Source organism: Leptonychotes weddellii, chromosome 12 (assembly GCF_054177405.1).
Source record: "Leptonychotes weddellii isolate Sample4059 chromosome 12, ASM5417740v2, whole genome shotgun sequence".
In the NCBI taxonomy this organism is placed as follows: domain Eukaryota; kingdom Metazoa; phylum Chordata; class Mammalia; order Carnivora; family Phocidae; genus Leptonychotes; species Leptonychotes weddellii.
Window position 1 is genome coordinate 62,739,835 of NC_138380.1, and position 13,157 is coordinate 62,752,991.

The 13,157-nt window shown below is 37.1% G+C and overlaps 1 pseudogene; it reads right to left on the bottom strand.

Moving 5' to 3' along the window:
- Window positions 1-7,487: 7,487 nt before the first annotated feature.
- LOC102734641 (large ribosomal subunit protein uL30 pseudogene) lies at window positions 7,488-8,328 on the bottom strand (annotated as a pseudogene).
- Window positions 8,329-13,157: the final 4,829 nt, after the last annotated feature.

The window sequence follows — 13,157 nt, forward strand, 5'->3', positions numbered from 1 at the left end:
AAAAAAACCTCCATTGGGATTTTGATAGGGACTGCATTGAATCTGTAGAGTGCTTTGGATAATATGGACATTTTAACAATATTAAATGTTCCAACACATGACATGTCTTTCCCTTTGTTTGTGTCTTCTTTATTTCGTCAGTGCTTTGTAGTTTTCAATATACAAGTCTTTCACTTCCTTAGTTAGGTTTATTCCTAAGTATTTTCTTTTGGTAATTGTAAATTGGCTATTGTGATATTGTTTTCCTAATTTCCTTTTCAAATAGTTCATTGTTAGTGTATAGAAATGCAACTGATTTTTATATGTTGATTCTTTTTATTCTACAACTTTACTGAATCCATTTATTCTAACAGTTTTTTTCGTGGGGCTTTAGGATTTTCTATATGTAAGATAATGTCTGAAAACAGGTACAACTTTACTTCTGCCTTTCTGACAATAATGCCATTTATTTGTTTATTTAGCTTATTTCTCTGACTAGATTTCTGGTACTATGTTAAATAGAAATGGCAGGAGTGTGCATCCTTGCTTCAGTCTCAATCTTAGGGGAAAAGCTTTAAAGTTTTCACCATTGATTATGTCAGCTGTGGGCTTTTCGTATATGCCTTTACTATGTTGAGGTCCTTTGCTAGTTTGGTGAGAGTTTTTTCATGAAAGGGTAGAGAATTTTGCCAATGCTTTTTCCTTATTTCTTGAGATAATCGTGATTTTACACTTTATTTTGCTAATGGGATATATGACATTAATTGATTTTCCTATGTTGAACCATCCTTGTATCCCAGGGATAAATCAAGATATATGATGCTTTTATTGTAATCATCAAGACAGTATGGTACTGGCACAAAAACAGACACATAGATCAATGGAACAGAATAGAGAGCCCAGAAGTGGATCCTCAACTCTATGGTCAACTAATCTTCGACAGAGCAGGAAAGAATGTCCAATGGAAAAAAGACGGTCTCTTCAACAAATGGTGTTGGGAAAATTGGACAGACACATGCAGAAGAATGAAACTGGACCATTCTCTTACACCACACACAAAAATAGACTCAAAATGGATGAAAGACCTCAGTGTGAGACAGGAATCCATCAAAATCCTTGAGGAGAACACAGGCAGCAACCTCTTCGACCTCAGCCACAGCAACTTCTTCCTAGACACATTGCCAAAGGTGAGGGAAGCAAGGGCAAAAATGAACTATTGGGATTTCATCAAGATAAAGACCTTTTGCACAGCAAAGGAAACAGTCGACAAAGCCAAAAGACAACTGACAGAATGGGAGAAGATATTTGCAAATGACATAGCAGATAAAGGGCTAGTATCCAAAATCTATAAAGAACTTACCAATTCAACACCCAAAGAACAAATAATCCAATCAAGAAATGGGCAGAAGACATGAACAGACATTTCTGCAAAGAAGACATCCAAATGGCCAACAGACACATGAAAAAGTGTTCAACATCACTTCGCATCAGGGAAATCCAAATCAAAACCACAATGAGATACCACCTCACACCAGTCAGAATGGCTAAAATTAATAAGTCAGGAAAGGACAGATGCTGGCGAGGAGGCAGAGAAAGGGGAACCCTCCTACACTGTCAGTGGGAATGCAAGCTGGTGCAGCCACTCTGGAAAACAGTACGGAGGTTCCTCAAAAAGTTGAAAATAGAGCTACCCTAGGACCCAGCAATTGCACTACTGGGTATTTACCCCAAAGATACAAATGTAGTAAACACCCCAATGTTTATAGCAGCAATGTCCACAATAGCCAAACTATGGACAGAGCCTAGATGTCCATCGACAGATGAATGGATAAAGATGTGATATACACATATACAATGGAATATTATGCAACCATGAAAAAAATGAAATCTTGCCATTTGCAACGACATGGATGGAACTAGAGGGTATTATGCTAAGTGAAATAAGTCAATCAGAGAAAGACAATTATCATATGATCTCACTGATATGAGAAATTTGAGAAACAAGACAGAGGATCATAGGGGAAGGGAGGGAAAAATAAAACAAGATGAAACCTGAGCGGGAGACAAACCATAAGAGACTCTTAATCTCAGGAAACAAACTGAGGTGGCTGGAGTGCACGGGGGGTGGGAGGGATGGGGTGGCTGGGTGATGGACATTGGGGAGGGTATGTGTTGGGGTGAGTGCTGTGTATTGTGCAAGACTGATGAATCACAGATCTGTACCCCTGAAACAAATAATACATTATGTTAATTAAAAAAAAAAGATATATGATGCTTTTAATGTGCTGATGAGTTTGGTTTGCTAGTATTTTGCTGAGGATTTTGGCATCTATATTCTTTTCTCATGGTGTCTTTGTCTGGCTTTGGTATCAGAGTAATGCTGGCCTCACAAAATGAGTTTGGAGATATTCCTTCCCCTCCAGTTTTTTAGAAGAGTTTGATAAAGATTGGTGTTAATTCTTCTTTAAATGTTTGGTGGAATTTCCCAGTGAAGTGATTTGGTCCTGGGCTCTTCTTTGGTGGGAGGTTTTTGATTACTGATTCCATCTCCATACTAGTTATAAGTCTATTCAGACTTTCTATTTTTTGTGATTCATTCTTAGTAGATTGTATATTTTAGGAATTTATCCATTTCTTCTAGGTTATCCTATTTGTTGGTGTATTGTTCATGCTAGTCTCATGATTCTTTTTATTTCTGTGACATCAGTTGTAATGTCTCTTCTTTCATTTCTGATTGTTTCCATAAGCTGCCTTTTAGTTCACATACTTTAGTCTCTCTTTATTTAAAGAATACCTCACTTGTTAATTCGATGAATTTTTGTTGAGACCATTGTATTTTACACATTGATGATGCAGGTATGAAAAAAACAATCAGAAAAGAGCTCTCCCCTTATCGATCTTGGAATTTATTAATATGGTTATGACAATGCCTATGTCTTCTGGAATAAGATGAACTTATGTCAATACTAAGTTAAATTCTATTTCCCTTGTCCAAATCCAAATGCATAAAGGCCAGTTAAAGTTCCACTCCAACCACATTGCCTTCCTCCTTTGCCCAATAGATGTCTCCCTTCTTCTCACATATTATTATATTATCACTTGACACACTCTCAATTTAATTAATTAAATGTACTATCATAGCATTTTTATTCTATATTTTATGGTCTTTTTAAGTTTTTATTTAAATTCCAGGTAGTTAACATACAGTGTAATATTAATTTCAGGTAGTCATTTTTTACCATTTTTTTCACACTAGAATATTTCCTTTATATCTGTCAAAGACAAACACAGTCAAACATTAGTTAAAGTGGGGAAAACAGATTTTATTCAGGAACTACTGACAGTAGGGGATAAGAACTGAGCTCCATTCCAATTGGTGCAGAGGTGACAAATGTTTTAAAGGGAGAATGAGGGAGTAGGGAAAGGGAGTGCTCAAGCAGTGTCAGGGGAGTGAAAAATTACAAAAAGTTGTTAAGAGGGTCGGTCAGTGTAAATGCAATTAGGCCAGCTGTGTCTCCTAGCTAGCAATTATTGAAGTTAGGATTATATTGTCCCACAGAGACTGGGAGACAAAGGTCCTATCCTTCCCAAAGTTTATATTTCAAAGGGATGGCTTCAGGTTCTTGAGAAAGGCACTCCTAAATTGTAGGAGATAAGTATATATCTCAAAGGGACAGGGAAGGATTTACAATTGTACGCTTTATTTATCTATTTATTTATTTTTTAAGAAATGTTCTGAGAAGGTGGGGGCAGGGGCCTATTGTCAGGTATTGGATAGAAGAAACAGTAAATTCTTTTGACAGCCTGGAGCTTTTTCAGGCAGGAACTCAGAAAGAGTGGGTAGTCCCAGGAATGTGGCCTTAGGCTACCAAAAGTCTTGACTGGTTTGGAAAAGTCTCTTACTGTAGGAATCTGAAGTAGTTATGTCCTGAGAGTTCTTTTGTACTTCCTAAATCCCATCCTTATCTCCCTTACACAATATTCCTGGCACATGGTAGTTCTTAAGGAATGTTGATCAAATTCGTTTAAATACTAGTAGTCCTATAAAACAACTAGATCCCAATCTTTTTTTTTTTTTTTTTCTTTTCATCACTGATACTCAAGACCTAGTGCTAGGGCTGCCTTGTGCGGTTTATATACTGCACAGATATGTCTGGATGAAGGGGTGGAGGGTAGCTTCAATCCAGCTCGTGCTTTACTTGCTGTGAGCCCTACCACCAGCATTCATACCCTCTAAATCACACAAATACATCATATGGTCTAGTGGCTATCCTGTCAGTTACAATGCCTGGGTCACAGGGTTCTAAAAGATGCCAAGTGGACATGTTCTAACTCGTGGAGAGTTGAGATGAAAGCAATTTTAAACCAAATTCTTCAACAATGACCTTGATTTTTGCCTTGCTTTGCAACAAGTTTCATTTGCTAAGGTTCAGGTGTTTGAGCACTAGGGAGCACAAGTTAGTCCATTATAAGGGTCTGTATGATTTAGATTCTACTGAAGGTCTTCAAGAGATTGGATTTGTAGCCAGGGGCCTCTCAGATTCAGTCATTACCTTGGTAACCAGTGTCACAACCAAGAAAGACACAGATTCCTCTCTAGGGAGTTAACAGTCTTTTTGTTGATTTTGTTTTTTGGATTAGGGTAGATTCATCTGTTTTCATTATCTTTGTTACAAAAGTTTATGCAGAAATACTTTCAAGTAGGGCCATGATTTGTTCCTGAGTAATACTAATTTTCTTTTTTATGTCCATGGGTTTTTTTTTTTTTTTAGACTTGGAAAGGCTGTACCTATTTCTCAACTCAACAGTCTGTCGGTGTCTCTTTCCTTCACATATTGACTTGTACTTTCCCATTAACCCTTCCCCAATTTTCTCTACCAAAAACAAATCCCACACACACACATAAAAAATGAAACAACATTTTGACTTTTTGCAGTGTTTATTAACTGCATTTACATTACTTAGGAAGTAATTAATTAAAAAATTGACAATGACAATGGAAAGTGATATATTTGCTTGGACTAAGAAAATTGATTTTTAAAGTTCTTCATGGTAGTGTAAAATATTTAATGTCAGATAATAATATATTCCTATATATTCTTATATCCTGAAAAGGATAAAACAGCTTGCATTACCCTCAACTTTACTAATATCTACCTTTCAGACCTGTGTAATTGACAGAACTGGCTTTTTTTCAGCTTTTGTCTGAAACCAAAATAGATTCAAATGTCTTCCATTAAGCATTAGAGAGCATTAAGCATTAAGCATTAAATTGTTGCCCACTTGTAAGAAGCAAAGGTTCTTATTTGTCTGTTTCAAGACTCATCAGGGCACATTCTTCAGTTACCATGGAAACGATCTCCAGCTAAATTTGAGAGGGTCTCTGAACAGAACTGAAATGCCAACACTAATAGAAAGAGCCATGTTTTAATTCTTCTGAAAATTATTTGCCTTTTTTACGGGGGGCTGGGGGGAGGCTCAACTAAGGTACCAAATTATTCAGTCAGACCACGATGACTTGGCTATTAATGGTTCTGAGGATGTACTTCAGTGGATGTATTTTTTTGATAGAGAAAGAAGAATGAGAGGATTGGAAAAGAAAAGCTGACAGAATTCACACTGATGAACAAATTTTTTAGTTTTCAAAGTTGGGCATTTCAGCTATGTGGGTTTTACTATTGATTTCATCAGTCTTACTCAAAAGTGAATGTTATGATTCATATCACTTTGTTTTTACATGTTTTCAGATAAGTAAGTGACAATCTGTGAGATGCTTATTTTCAGAAGTTGTTTTGTAATCTGTCATATAATATAGTTACACTTTTAGTCAGCTTATCAAAAATATTACAGAATGTCCAAGTTTAAGAGATATTTATAATTTTGTTTTACTTGGTACAGGTATAGGTAATGTTACAATTGAACATTTCTCCAGTAATAGAAATTCATAGCTGTATTATAAAGGTTATTTTAGCTTTTTTGAGTAATGTAAAAACTAGGTACAATAGGGGTGGGAGGATGGGTTGGCCTGGTGGTGGGTATTGAGGAGGGCACGTTCTGCATGGAGCACTGGGTGTTGTGCATGAACAATGAATCATGGAACACTTCATCTAGAACTAATGATGTAATGTATGGGGATTAACATAAGAATAAAAAAAAAATTGTAAAAATAAAAAAAAAAAAAAAAAAAAAAAACTAGGTACAATTATGACAACTATTTTCTTTCCCCCCCAGTAGAAATATTTAAACTTTAGATGCTTATGTTTTCATAAACATATGAATTTTATTTGGAATTTATTTTTCATGATGGGCAAATTTAGAGTAGTCAATGTATTGTGAAATGGAAGGGAAGGAACCTAGACATTTTCTAGAAGTTAACCCAGCCCTCTGATTTTCCATTTGAAGAAAACACCCCCAGGTGATTTCCTAATTTTGTCATGTCACACCTGTAGTGCGAACTCTGTTGGAACCTGAGGTTCTTAGTGCCCAATCCAGTTGGTTGGCCTTTCCATGTGACTTATTTTATAAATCACCTTTTCCTTTTTTTTTTTTTTTTTAGAGGAGAGGGAGGGGCAGAGGGAGAGGAAGATTGAGAATCTTAAGCAGACTCCAAGCCCAACTCAGAGCCCAATGCGGGACTTGATCTCAGGACCCTGAGAGCATGACCTGAGCTAAAATCAAGAGTCGGATGCTTAACAAACTGAGCCGCCCAGGTGCCCCTAAATCACCTTTTTATCTGAAGATTGTCCAAATGGTAGTGTGAGGTATGTCTATTAAAGTAACTGAAAAACCCAAAGGTTTACTAGATTTTTTGGCCTTTTGGTCAAAAGTGAAATTTTCCTCTGTAATTAAGACAATAGTTCAGTAAAAGAATGATAAACCCCCAAGTTTTCCGAATATGTGTGCTTTGGGAAACCCCAATGTGGGTGGCACTAAATATTTTCGACAGAAAATATGTGGGAAACAATGAGAAGGTGAGGTTTGTCATGAAACATATAAACATGAATGGACAAGGAAACGCACATTCACTTTTTTGCTGGTGGGACCTATCTCCATTTCAAGTGGTACACTAAGTATGATGTTTTCATGTCTCATGCTAATGTTTTTGTTGGCGTGGCTAATTCAGAATTTACTATATATGTATACATCCTGTTCCTGTGGAATTAAACCCTGAAAATATTGTTTCCTCTACTGAAACATGAAGTTTTAGTAAACCCTAATATAAAGTAATCAAAAGTCAGAATATGAATAGTACCATCTTTTGGAGAAAATGCTAAATGTAGAGTTAAAAGTCTTCAATTCAAATTTTAACCATGTCACTTACTTATAAATTATAGATTCAGTAAGAACCTGATAAGTAAACAGAAGCAAGGAAAGCAAGAGATTTTCCCTGGGACAGGATTTGTACTTCCATGACTATTGATTGTAAAATGCTGACTGTGTTATGTAAAGGTCTAACAATTAGGGCCTTCTCATCATCAATACTGGCTATACCAGCCCAGATATATATATTTTTTTTTTCCATTTGAGAGTAGTCATTTATTAACTGACCAGATTACAAAAATAATCATGGTAGATACCTTAGTTCATCCTTCTAATAAGCCTATTGATCTGGTCTTCCCTGTTGCTAGCTTCTCCAGCTTCTACAAAATGGGTGGTCTTTTTCTTCATTCCCCCTCGTGGAGAAGATAATCTGAAGGGCCATAAAAAGTTGTGTGCTTCTTTGAAACGTTTTCCAACAGTATAGATCCCGTGAATCAGATCCTCCATGCAGATGATGCCATATTTACCAAGAGATCGGGCAATCGATGTGTTATCTGTCAGGGCAATTCACTTGTTGATTTTGCCATAACCACGCCTGTAGATCAATTCATTCACCGGCTTCAGGTCTGGGTACCCCCAAGCTATATACGGTTCCACCATCCTTAGCATGTTAACTGAAGCCTTGTTGAGCTTAACAAAAGTGCCATTGAAGATCTGGCGAAGGCGAAGAAGCTGCAACACCATTGATACCTTTGGGCTCACACCATTGATACCTCGGATCCTGATGACAAATGCCAATTTGGGTTCCCCAAGTACATGGAAGTTGCCAGCTTTTCTTGCCATCCTCGCCATTCGAATCTCATTTCTGTACATCTGCCTACATTCCTTGTGGTAATGCTTAGCTTTTTCATAGATAAGCTTCCTCCTTGCCTTTCGAGCATCTTCTGAGCAAACTTCTTCCTCAGATGCTTGATCTTCAACTCTTTGAAATTCCTTCGCTTCTTCTTAAGGGTTTCTGGCACAGCAGGAACCTTCTTTTTCTTCTCTTCTGCACCCTCCATGGTTCCAGCCAGAAAAGAGCCAGCCCAGATATTTCGATGACATTCTCTGTTTTGTCCCAGAAGCTACATATAGGAGGATTTCACAGATCACCATCATCTTTTGGAACTTTATTCCTAGGCTGACTGAGTAGCCCAATATTTGTTGTTCATTAATTTGTCTAGATGATTATTTAATAAAATTTAACATAGTAGCTATTCTGTCCCTGTTTTATGTATTTCAATTATTTAATGTACTTTGATCCTGTGGTGATTGTATCACAACAAGGACATATTGACTACTTGATAAATAATAATGTTAATTAATTATTTAGTTCCCCCCATAGAATCGACAGATTAAAATCTATTTCATTCCCTTGAGGATAATATTTGATGAGAAATGAGTAAATATTGATTTTCATTAAGAAGTCGTTTTCTTGGGTGCCTCGGTGGCTCAGTTGGTTAAGCGACTGCCTTCAGCTCAGGTCATGATCCTGGAGTCCCGGGATCGAGTCCCGCATCGGGCTCCCTGCTCAGCAGGGAGTCTGCTTCTCCCTCTGACCCTCCTCCCTCTCATGCTCTCTGTCTCTCATTCTCTCTCCCGCAAATAAATAAAATCTTAAAAAGAAAAAAAAAAAAAAGAAGTGGTTTTCTTTTAAAGTGTAAAATGTTAAACAAAAGCATTTTCTCTATCTGCTTAAAAGCTCTGAAAGCTTATGAACATTCAACTTGCTCACCCATCACAAGGTCAAACTGTTCAGCGTTGCAAACGTTAAGCCCCCTCTGTTCCATCGGCACGTATGGTAGCTCACAAACACTGTCCTGAGCCACCTCATAATCATGAGTGCATGAGGGCATATGGGGCAACAGGGAAGAGGTGAACTCTGGTGGCAGTAATGTAGCTCTAAACCAATGAATCTATGCATCAACTTTTTTTCAGTGACGTGTTTTAGCGGGTTGAAGAATACAGGTGGAAAGTCTCACTTGGGGAAGTAAAAATAAATAACTTTGAATCATTTTATTATAGCATGACTCTCATACAACTAGAGAATAGACATGTATTTGACTTATTAATAAGGGTGCCCATAGCGCAATCAGAGAAATGTCTGATTTTAGAGCTGGAGATGAGCCTGGAGCATCTTGTAATGCCAAAAGTTTGGAAGTGGCTAAAAAAAAAGAAAAGAATCATAAGGGCATATGAAATGGACACATAAGCAAACTGAAAGATTTTCCAATGGTCAAAGCTGCAGCTATTTGAAAAAAAGAACACTGGATTATAAAACAAAGTATAAAATAAGAATCCAAGAGTCCATACTGATAGAACTAAATGACTGAATAAATAAATAGAGCTGAAGAGACAAATTTCCCATGCAGAGTTCCAAATAATTTGTGTAGGTAATCTGCTGTCAAGATGTGGGGGCATAGCTAACTCAAAGAACGTCTGAGATACATATACACCTATAATATATGTTATCCATACGTATTGTATGTATCTAAATGTGTATATCTATCTGTGCAGGTGTGTGCACAGCTATACAGAAAGAGAGAATGAGATTGATTAAGATTGATTTATATTAAGTCAGTGAGGAAAAAAAGACTTGCTGAAATAAGTATACTCAGTGAGAGACAGAACTGATTAGTATCCTACTGGGCAATAAAACCTACAACCTTTTGGGTTATCTTTCCTGTCAAAGAGAAATCATTTGCACCTCTCCTGGAAAAAAAATCCATATCACTGACACATAATTCACAGAACCTGGGCCTAATCGAACATAACTAGTAGTCAAACAAAGGTACATCCCCTAGAGAATTAGATAATCCTGGGGTGGTCGTGTTAGACAATGTTCTGATAGGATATTGAAAGGGCATATGGTTATGCTTTTGTCCTATTCTGAATTGGTATAATTTCCTTCAGTGATAGCAGTTTCTTCCCTCAAAATCTAAAGGCTGCTTTCTGTAGTCCTAATAACATCATGCTCTAGTGAAAGCCCCCTATTTTGAACTGAATTATCCCCCTTTACCATCACAGAATACGAATTTCTGCCCAAACAGAAAAATAATTTTCTTTCCAGAATTTGTCTGGGGTTGCACAAAATTTTAATATCAGGGAAAGGTCTTTGATCTTAATAAATATTCCCCAAACAGAGAAACAGGAATTGGCTCTATATTTATGTAGATACGGGAAACAGGCCCCCTATGCCATGTTGAGAAATTCTGAAAAAAGTGAAAAACGTTATTACATAAATGTTGTTTCCAACCATTTATAAATATTATCAATTAGTGATGTGTTTTGAGTCTTTTGTTTTGCTTATTTATTTTACTTTTTGCACAGGCTGCTACAATTTAGCCATTGTCGGAAAAATTTGTACAATGCTGCACTTGGTCCTTGTTTCGGGGTCACGTTCAGCCCTCGAGATCCACAGTTGTCACATATGGGACCGTATTTTGTTTCTCTCACAAGGCACATCTTCCTTTTTGGAGCACAAAAGTAATATATGTGAGATCTGCATTCTGAATACAAGATTTATCTGAACCTATCATGGGAAGAATGAATGTCCTTCACTTAATAAAGTTGAAAATCCAACTCCATAATGTATTGTTTCTGAAAAGAATTTTTATTAAAAAATATTGCAATAAGAGGTTACCAAATAGCATATTGAAGAGCATACGTGGAAGTTTTCACCTGAGGGAGTGAAAGTAAATAACTCTGAATCATTTTATCAAAAGAATGCAGCTAACATTGCAAACCAAGGAAAGAATAATAAATCATAACTCAATACAACTGACCTTTAGACTGCTAAGAGTTTATACATACAATCCCAAACCATGTGGGCTTTTTACACTTGAACATATACTTTAAAAAATATGGACCTCATTTTATAGAACAGTTTTAGACTTACAGAAAAACTGAGATGATACTACAGAGTTCCCTTATATCTCACACCATTCCCCTTATTGGCATCTTTCATCAGTATATGTGTCACAACAAACTAATACTGATATATTATTTTTACGTAAAGTCTATATATTATTCAGATTCTCTTTGTTTCTCTTTTAAAGATTTTATTCATTTGAGACACAGATACAGAGAGAGAGAGAGCATGAGCAGAGGGGAGAGGCAGAGGGAGAGAGAGAAGCAGGCTCCCCGCTGAGCCAGGACCCCAATGTGGGGCTCAATCCCAGGACCCTGAGATCATGACCTGAGCCGAAGGCAGACGCTTTACCATCTGACCCACCCAGGCGCCCCAAGATTCTCTTAGTTTTAACCCAAATTCTGTTTTAGGATTTTATCCAGGACACCATATTACAGTTAGTCATGTTTCCTTACATTCTTCTTGACTGTGGCAATTGTCCAGACTTCCTCATTTTTGAGAATCTGGACAGTTTTGAGGAGTGCTGGTTAGGTATTTTGTAAAAGCCTCTTCTATTGGAATTTGTCTGATATTTTTCTCATCATTAGACTGGGGCTATGATTTTTGGAAGGAAGATCACAGAGATAAAATGCCATTTCCATTACTCTCTACCAAGTGTACATACTATTAATATGACTTAGGACGCCTGGGTGGCTCAGTCATTAAGCGTCTGCCTTCGGCTCAGGTCATGATTCCAGGGTCCTGGGATCGAGTCCCACATCGGGCTGCCTGCTCGGCAGGAGGCCTGCTTCTCCCTCTCCCACTCCCCCTGCTTGTGTTCCTGCTCTTGCTATCTCTCTCTGTTAAATAAATAAAATCTTAAAAAATATATGACTTATCATTGTTGACCAATGGGCTGAGATAGTGTGTGCCAGGTTTCTCCACTGTAAAGTTACCTTCCCCCCCTCCTTTTGATACTACATCTTTCGGGAGCAAGTTACTATGCACAATCCGCATTAAGGTGGGGGTTATGCCCCCATTTCTTGACAGCAGAGTATCTATACAAATTATTTGGAACTCTGCATGGGAAATTTGTCTCTTTAGCTCTATTTATTTATTCAGTCATTTAGTTTTATCAGTATGGACTCTTGGATTCTTATTTTATACTTTGTTTTATAATCCAGTATTTTTTTTTTCAAATAGCTGCAGCTTTGACCATTAGAAAATCTTTCGGTTTGCTTATGTGTCCGTTTCATATGCCCCATGATTCCTTTTTCTTTCTTTCTTTCTTTCTTTCTTTCTTTCTTTCTTTCTTTCTTTCTTTCGTTCTCTCTCTCTCTCTCTTTCTTTTTTTTAGCACTTCCAAACTTTTGGCATTACAAGATGCTCCAGGCTCATCTTGTCTATTTCCTAACCCCAGCCCTAAAAATCAGACGTTTCTCTAAGGAGCCCTGAATGTGGATTATATGTATGTATGCACTTGTCAAAATTCATCAATTGTAGACTTGGGTTTTGTGCAGCTAACTGTATATATACACTTTGCCTAAAATCAGACCTGTGACTAGGCTTACTTTTCTCAGTGGTATGAGTTAACAATTCTGAAATTAACTTTTGTGTATTCTGGATTTGGGCAAGTGGGTGAAAGTATTGAGGATAATGGAATCCAGATTTCTCACTGTTCAGGTACAGTGACAGAGGGATAAAAATATAGAAAGAGGCGAACCATATGTGACCTATGGTATTGAATTCAAAATGAAACTCTAGTCATTTAGATATAGAAATAGAAACATAGATAGAAATAAATACAGGTATAGGATAAAGGTATAAGTAGATGAAGATATTTTCCAGCTCTCTTCTAAAAAGAACTAGAAGCAATAAACATCAGTACCAATGATCAGACCTACCAGGCAGATCTTAGTATCTGAATGCCATTCTTTACTAAAAACAACCAGGTTACCTTGGAAAAGTGGAAGTAAGAAACTGTTCAAAGAATCATGGAGATATGCTGGAAGCATGGAGAGCCTCAGTG